Here is a 7,955-nt window from a genome sequence, read left to right as displayed (position 1 = left end):
GATCCACTAAATCACTTCCTGGTATTGAGTGTGGGATAAAAAAAAAAAAAACACTTTAGATTGTGTTATGGATTAAGAACTGGTGGTCAACTTAACACCAGATGGATTACATCAGCATGACATTGATTGAAGATGCCCCACCTGAGGAAAGTTGCAGGATAAATAAGTGGAGGAGAAGCGGTGCTGAAGCATTAGGGCGTTATTGCATTGAGGTATAGTGGGTTCTCCTATGAGTTGCTGTTTGAACTGTTGGTTCTCCTGGAGAAGCTTTGGTCCTCACACCCAGCATTGCTTCCTGGCTCCAGAGGGGAAGACATGTGATGCTTGGACTCCAGGATTAAATCATCATGCTGCTTCCTAGCACATACCCAACTGTGCTTGTTTGGAGGAGCTCAGGGCCTCCTTGTCACTGAGGATGGCTTTTGTGCCTTTCAAGACAGACCTGGGCTTTTTTGTGAGTGTGACTTCTTGGCTCCAGTGCAGAACCCTCATCCCACCAGCACATCTCCTTCATTCTACTGGCATGGACATCCTGGCTTCCACCGCTGACCCTTGGGTTTTCTTGGCATAGATCCATAAAAGAGACTGGGGTGAGTCTTTCTTGTGGGCACTGGACCTCCAGTTGGACTCATCAGAGGCATTGTCCTGAGTTCTGGGTTTATATCTGGACTTGTGTAGGACATTACTGTGAGATTTAGGCCCTTGAATAAATATTCTATGTCTTTGGTGTTGTGGATAGGTTTCCTGCATTTTCCTGTGTTATCTCCCTGTGACCATTATAAAAATATTATAAACTCCATGTCCTGATTCTAATTGTTCTCAGTGTATAACCCCTAAATACAATGGACTGTAAGTAGAAACATTTGTGTCAAGTATGTATATATTTTACTCTAGAATCATTACATTTTTGTATTAACCTGTTGCCTAATTCTTGACTTAACTTTATGTGCAAGATTGCTTTTAGCCAATCTATATATTTAAGATCTAAAATATAGAAAGTATAAAAGAAAACCTAATGAAGCTGAAGTAGGAATTTGCATGTAGGAAATGGTACCTGAGTTGGGATCATAGAGCCTGGCACAAGTTCCAGGTTTTTTTTTTTTTTGTCTCTTTAATCAATGCTGCCAGAAACAAAGGCCCTCAATTATGCAGCCACTACCTTCTCACAAGTAGCTGCCTGACTGTCATTTCTCTTCCTTCTTCCAAACTAAGTGTTTTTTTTATTTTCCATTTCAATCTTGCTGTCTTTAAGTCCTTATTTTTATGATTGTTACCTTCCCTTATTTACTATAGTGCAGGACTAGGGTGTGCACACCCTTTTATGGCTAGGTAAGATAGACAACCAATTCTCTTCTTTTCCATGGATTCCACTTATTGAACAGCAAAAAATTATTTTCTTTTCTTGTTTACTTTTTAGTAAAAGAAGAAAAATATCTCTCCTAATTTTCTGGTTTTGTCCACAGCTACATACACCTTGTCATTGTGAATCCCTGAGCTCAGTTTGTACCAAATTAACAGTTTCAATAATTTTCTCCATAATGATTACTGTTTGGCTATTGCTAATAGCCTTGCTATCCACCTAATAACAATGCCTCTTGAATAATAGACTTTTCATAAGTGTGCTGATGCAGTTTTTAATTACCAATCATGTATCTTAACTAGATTTATTGTAATGCATTTATCTGACATCTACTGTATAAAATTCTGTTTCTAAGCATCAAGCTTCTGATGTACTTGAGGCCCTAATTCACTCCTTAGAAAAACTGGAAACCTGACACTAGCAGGTTCCATATGAAATTCCTGCAGATGTCTGTGACAACCTTCACAGGGCACAGGTACTTTATTGGTTGTAATATTAAATAAACTGTTATTCATGAATTTTGGACTCCTGAGTGTTTTTGTACTTACAAGAAGAGATTGTAACTGAATTTTTATCATTCTGCATTCGTGTTAATGAACTTTCTATCACTGTGATAAAGTGCCTGAAAAATCCAGATATTAGAATTGGAAATTTACTCAAGGTGTATTTTATCTCATACTTTCTGAAGATCAGCCCATGGGGCAAAGGTGAGATAGAACACAGGAGCTAGGTCATGTTGGTAAACATGCAGAGTAAGAGATGATGTAGCTACATCAAAGTAGGCAGGGTCCAAGGGCACTATGTGCGTGTGTGTGTGTGTGTGTGTGTGTGTGTGTGTGTGTGTCTGTGTGTGTGTCTATGTTTCTGTTTCTCTCTGTTTGTGTCTATGTCTGTGTCTCTGTCTATGTGTCTGTGAGCAGGGATTCAACAATCCCAATGGGTGCACCTGTTCTTTCTCTGCACAGCTATGACCTGTGTCACTATAAAGCTCAGCCCCTCAGTACACTAAAGCTCAGTTTTCTGTCTCCACATGGTTGATGTATCTTAGTGAATGCAGATCTCACTCCCTGTGTCTCTCACACAGTGAGGCTCATCAGGATCCTCATGGTCACACAAGGAGACTGCTACATAACAGGCTTTTGGAGTGGTCTCTGGAGTTGAATGCATTATACTGAATTAAATCCTGTAGTAAGCATAACATCCAGCATCAGTGTCAACAAATAATTTCAACCCTACAAATTGCTAAGGAGTAACAAATAGGAGACAACATACGGTGATAACTGACAATGTTATATAAAAATATAAAACAAAATTATTAACTAGAGACACTCTATACTGCTTCCTTCCATCCAAGTTGAGCACTCCAAGATGAGATAATTGACATGTCCTATATCCAGCTGAGTTAACAGTGTCCAGCTCCATCATGATATATCCTTTCACTGTCACCTAAGCACTCATATTCCCCAGACAATCACCCAGGATTGGCATTTTAGGATTTAGTGAAGGCCCTTAGTCCACTGGCAGTGTCTCCCTGTGAAGGAAGTGGCACATGCAGGGGGCTTACACCTGTCTTTGCTGACATTCTCCCTGTGTTCATTGTCCCTGGACAGGAGTCTCTGATCTGGAACACAAGGCTGACAGAATCAAAAGGTACTTTTTCAGGTCCCTGATGCTTCTTTGGCTCTGAGCCCTCCTGTTTCACATCCAGTATTCTCAAGGCCTTCCTTCATGGTACTGCAGTCCCTTCAATGTGGAAATTCAAAATTGGTGTGTAAAGTTGTAAAGGCCTTTAAATTCCAACCCAGATTTCCTACAGTCTGCACTGGGGGCCTGAAGATGTATCATCCATCTATGCAGAAAATAACTCCTCTGGCCCAGATAACTGCTGGTGTTGGCAAAGGAAAACAAGGATATCTGTGGATGAAGGAGTGCTTTATTCCTGCAGATTGTCATTACTGGGCTCCCTATAGTAGAAAGATAACTAAAAGATTGCAGTCTTTACAAACTTTTAATTTTAAATCATGCAAGGATCCAAGTCCTGTAGGAACGTGTCCCTTATTTGGAAAGTTTCCCTTTACTGAAGTGCAGGGAGGTCACCTGTTAAATTCCCTTCTGCTCTCCATGCCACAGGAAGGGACCTGTATTGATCTTATGCATGTATTAGCACTTCTGATACACATGGAAAAAGGTGACTGAGTATCAACACATTTGTCCACTGACCCTGGTGGTGTGGTTTCAGGGTCAACAATTGGAAGCAACACTTGCCTGATCAGAAAGTTCATCTATGAGACATATTCTACAGGACACATTCTAGCCAGGAAGGACACAATGCTGGTGTGGTGGTTTCCAGATACTAAGCTTTTCCATTCATGACCTGAGAAACCAGGATAGACATGAACACAAACATCCTGGAGTCTGTGTTGTGTGACTACCTGGTTGAAGGAAAATGTCTGTCCGGTGTGTCCTTCTGGGTCTGTATCTTCAGCTGCATCTCATGGCACTCCTGGATGTCCCAGCTGCCCATGTGAGATAATCATTGCTGTGATGATCAAGGGGAGACTGAAACATGCACTTGAGGTCTTGGGGGCTTTCAGCATTGTATGGAGTTTGTGGAGGCAGATGCTGTTCAAAGTTGCCCTTTTTTCTCTTCTGTCTCCTCTGCCTTCTGCAGCTTCACTGAGTTTTCTCAGGTGAACCTGGGTCCTGCAGCTCCCTCAGCTCCAGTTCTCTCTCATCACACTGTGTACCTGATACTGTGGGATTCTGTGATCCCTAAGATTTTCTATCATATGACATCCTAAATAAAAGTCTTGTGATATAGATCATTATCACCTGACAACTGTAACTTTTGGTGGGACTGCCCAATTTCTTTGGTTTATTTCACCTATGAATTGTATTAATTGTTCAGGATCATATTTGAATTCTGGCTGGTTGTTCTGTACTTGTAACATGTTATATCCACATAGCATCCATTTCTGAAAATGTCCTTTAAGAGTGCCTTCCATCTGCACCAAGTTCTATGTCCATTTCCCTAAAATCAGTCCTCTCTTCCCCATATCAGGGACCTGAGTGATTTTTGTTAATATTATGCTTGAGATTATGAGAGCTGATACAGGTAACATTTGGTTTCTGTGACACCTAGTACCTTGATGTTAACTCCTCATGGTACTCTCCTGTCCTCCAGTCATCCAGCATCTTGCCATCAGTGCTGTGTCCACTCTGTGCCTGAGGCACTTGCTGTACCAGGAAGCAGGGCTTGCCTGGGATCTGGATATTCTGTCTCTCTAAGTTAATTGGTGTTCATTTGGTCTGCAATTTTATTTCTTTCATTGGTGAATCAAAAGAGAGTGATGTTTATTTTATCCAGATCTTTGTAGATTTGAATATGTGAGAAATGATTTTCTGTTTCTTTACAAGTTGGAGCAAATCTAGGTACACCTTCAGTAGCAAAATTTGAACTCTTGTTTGAATCAGGGTTCTAAGATCAATAATTGAAAATGTCATTTGTACATCCATGACTGAAAATTCAATAACAGAGAAATAAAAAGAAGTAAATACATGAAAAGGTTTAGACATTTAAGGGATCTGTTGTTAGCTGGAATTAAGAAGATCCATCAGAGGGTATCTGGCTAAATCTCAGGTGATGATGTTACTGGAAATACAGGTATGTTTGAATATTTTAGGAAAAGTTAAATATGCATGACTTATAAATACAGAATTAATTGAGGCAACCTGACATAAAGTAAAGGAAATGCATGAAGACAGAACTATGAGAATATGTTTAAAAATGTTGAATATTATGATACTAAAGTATTTAATATTATATATGAAAGACACAAAGAGAAACAGAGACAGGGAGAGACAGAGAGAGAGTGAGAAAGAGAGAGACAGAGACAGAGAGAGAGAGAGAGAAAGAGAGAGAGAGAGAAACAATGGCTACATTGTATTGTGCTGTATTAATGAATCCCTAGATTCTAATGTTTAAAAGGAAAAAAAAACATGCCAAAGTCCTGCTCAATGCACTGTCATAGGAAGAGAACACTAAAGCCCCTGGATTGTACCCTGAGTCTAGCTAGACTGCCTTATTTCCTTCCTCCCTCAGGTCTTTGCTGCTGGGACTGAAGCTGGGGATGAGGAATTCTGAGAGGGCCAAGGAGAATGGAGGTCTGTGAATTCTCAGAACTTAGAAATAGAAAATTGATGCAATTAATTTACTAAAATGAAGCATTTATTCTTGAATGATAAAAGTGATTGTCATCCAGAAAATTTAGTACATTCATTTTAGATGATGATTAATTGCCATATTAAAGAAAGCAATTGTATGGATGAATCTAGAGTGAAGCTGCTAGGTTGGTGAGGATAAATTTGTTTGTCATCAAAATTAAAGAGACCACAGCAACCACTATTAAGACAATAAGATTCATGTGACACCCATTCTGGTTGATTATTATCTTCTTTGAAGTCCTCTAGTGTCTCCAAAGTTTTGGTTTTATTGGTCTTATTCTTTACTGTTTTGTTCAATTTTATTGTAACTGATAATATAGGCAATTCATTTTAAGATAACCAGAGGCACTATGGTAACCATTGTTGATCACCTTGTATCTTGTTTTTACATTATGTATTATGTCAATCCTTTTGATTTGACTGACGCTGTCCTGGTATGTCACATTTGCTTTTACTTTATTAAAAAAAAAGTAATAAGAACTGTGGGAGTAATAAAACCCAAAATGTGTAATTGTCATTGTACAAAAGAAAGGAAAAGAAAGTCCTCTAAAAGATATAACTGTATATATATATTTAAATGTATAAGATAGATAACCATATTACTGAGTTTTGTTGGATCATTGAACAAAACTTTGCAGTTTCACTGTTCGAAAGTCCGCTCTATGTGCTTTAATTTTGTAACTTCAACAACTATTTCTAAGGTGACAATATGTAATTAACTAGTGATTTCCTACTGTTTATTTTTTCTGAAATTCTGTATAACTTGTACCCTTTTTCTGTTTTTTTTCTTTTTCTCCTTAAATAAAATTTTTAAAAAAAGAGACCATCATAGGAAACAAGAATAGCAAAATCTGAGCAGTGATTCCTCTCATTATCTACATGGCAGACTTGGAAGGATGTAGAGACACAGAGCTGGAAATGCTTGAGTAGTAAGTGTCATGTCACACTTCATAAAGACATACTTAACAACACTGCATATGTACATGAAAATTTTTTTTTAATTTTGGTGATCAGGAGAAACTCCTGCCAGTTAAAAGCACCCCAGGATTATGTCTGGGTTTACACTGAAATCTTCTGAGTGTCTTGCTCAGTAAAATGTGATCATGTCCTTGGAGGTCATGGAGTTCAGTTGCATGGTAAAGTGGTTCTTATTTGTGTCACCAGTGAGGGAGATGAAGACTTGAAAATCCAGGTTGTAGATTGTGCTAACAAGTACCTCATCCATTGTAAATCTTTCCCAGGAAGCTGGTGGCTCCAGCTCAAGTAGTAACTGGAGAAAGAGCTCCTTATGACAGGGCAGGTGTAGGACAGAAGCTCTTCTCATTCAATAGGCTTGATCCTGACTGCCCAAGTGTCAGATCTCACAGCACACATGAGAACAAGGGGAGTCATGAAGAATCTTCCATTCCCACAGCCAGAACCCTTAAATATCTAGAGATCTCAGGACTAACCTAAGGTCCATATTGTTTGCATGTTGCCTGCAGGATGAGGACCTTCCCAGTAGCCAAGCTGCTGACAGGAATTTAGTCTGCTATCCACTAGCCTAATTTGCACATATGTGTTGAAGGACAATATATAGGATACTGAGCCAGCATGCATTTCAATGTATCCAAGATCAGGCATTATTGTGTATGAGAGCTGCCCAGCCTGGCATTGACCATGAGAGATTTATCCACGCCTAAGCTGTACTGCGTTCTGTTGCTTTCATGTGTGGTTGATGCAGTTGTTGGGCATGGAAAGGAAATGTTGAAGCTTTTCCTGTTGTCTTCCATTTTTGAAGAAAAGCCAATGTCAAACCAAGTAGAAGGCTCTTTGCACTGAGAAATCAAGTAGGCTACTTTAGTGATCTCAGCACCATTGGGCTGGGGGATGATAGCATCTAAATCACCAATGAGGAACCCTAGTTTGAGTTCAGTTTAAATAGTTTTTGAGCAGAAATGCAAGGCAGATGGCAGGTTATTGGTTCCCTGAATCTAATTAAGTTACATATTGTCAGGCTACTTAAGTCTAAATAGATTTACTTAAAAGCCATCATTTAATGTCATGTAGGAACATGATGGGGACAAGGAGAGGGGACTTGAGTGGAGAAAGCAAAGTTAAAAGTATTCTTGATTGTATCACTTTGTTCAAATCAAAGACCTTGAAACAAGTTGGAAATAGGATATATGTTTTTTAAGTAAGAGAATTACAAGCTAGGAATAGTCTGCCTGATCAGTGTATGATCAGAAGAAAGCATCTGAACAGTCAAAGCTAACTGAATGTAGCAGGCTGCTTTATATGAAAAGCAGCAGGAGGTTAGGCCGAGGCCACTATTTGAATTTTCACTTGCTGTCATGTCTTTCAGTTTGTTGTGCTAACTGTGATTTACTAT

This window comes from Cavia porcellus, unplaced genomic scaffold, assembly GCF_034190915.1.
Source record: "Cavia porcellus strain 051 isolate PalLab524CR breed Dunkin Hartley unplaced genomic scaffold, mCavPor4.1 scaffold_7, whole genome shotgun sequence".
Classification (NCBI taxonomy): domain Eukaryota; kingdom Metazoa; phylum Chordata; class Mammalia; order Rodentia; family Caviidae; genus Cavia; species Cavia porcellus.
The sequence above is the reverse complement of the archived record's forward strand: the minus strand, read 5'-3'. Positions refer to the sequence as shown.